The sequence below is a fragment of the Galeopterus variegatus genome, unplaced genomic scaffold (assembly GCF_000696425.1).
Source record: "Galeopterus variegatus unplaced genomic scaffold, G_variegatus-3.0.2 Scaffold6308, whole genome shotgun sequence".
Classification (NCBI taxonomy): domain Eukaryota; kingdom Metazoa; phylum Chordata; class Mammalia; order Dermoptera; family Cynocephalidae; genus Galeopterus; species Galeopterus variegatus.
This window is the reverse complement of record NW_007732419.1, coordinates 27,109-27,867: the sequence shown is the minus strand read 5'-3', so window position 1 is coordinate 27,867 and position 759 is coordinate 27,109. Positions and strand designations below refer to the sequence as shown.

At 34.1% G+C, this 759-nt stretch overlaps 1 protein-coding gene across 1 annotated transcript in view; it reads right to left on the bottom strand.

Moving 5' to 3' along the window:
• LOC103606112 (cohesin subunit SA-1-like) overlaps positions 1–759 on the bottom strand; it is a gene marked incomplete at its 5' end in the record, with an annotated part of 50,546 nt that overhangs the window by 25,469 nt on the left and 24,318 nt on the right. The window lies entirely within an intron of this gene.

Here is a 759-nt window from a genome sequence, read left to right as displayed (position 1 = left end):
TTGTTTTTACAAGAATGGAAACACATGGTTCAGAATTTTGTTTTTTCATTTATTATATCTTAGACAAGAACATTACATAAAAGAAGAGCATTTAGATATATGGGGCTATGACTTTTTTTCCCTCCCAGTAACAAAATACACTAAAAAGTTCTTAAGCTGTGTGAAGGGGTTTTATAAATTCTGTATATATATGTTACATATATTCTATCAAAATACAAACAAAAACTAATCCCTGGAGTACTAAGTAACATAAAAGCAATCATCACTATACTTAATTGTATCTGTACATATCCATCTTCCCTCCTAAAATGAGGGGTGAACTGTCCAGACTTTCATCTAAAGCCACTCCCTCCTTTTGTTTTAGACAAGGAGGGAATACATAAGGTTTCACCTACTAAACCGTTTTGCTCCAGTGCTTACTGCTCTCTCCTGCATCATTAACTATTTCTTCTCTACTAGATGCATGCATTTTAAAAATACCCCTAACTTCTTTACCCCATTTCCTCTGCCAGCTATCAGACCATTTTTCTGAATTCCTTTATGGCAAAGGTATTGAAGAGTATTATTCACATTTGTTTTCTTCACTTCCTAACCACCCAATCTCTCAATTCATTCTAATCACACCATTCATTAAGATAGCTCCTGTATTCTAATATGTCGTCCACCTGTTTTAGTTTTCTTCAGCAACAGATAGGCCTGAACTACTCATTATGCCATTACCGTAAGAAACAGTTCTTCCAGATATTTTCGAATTTATTC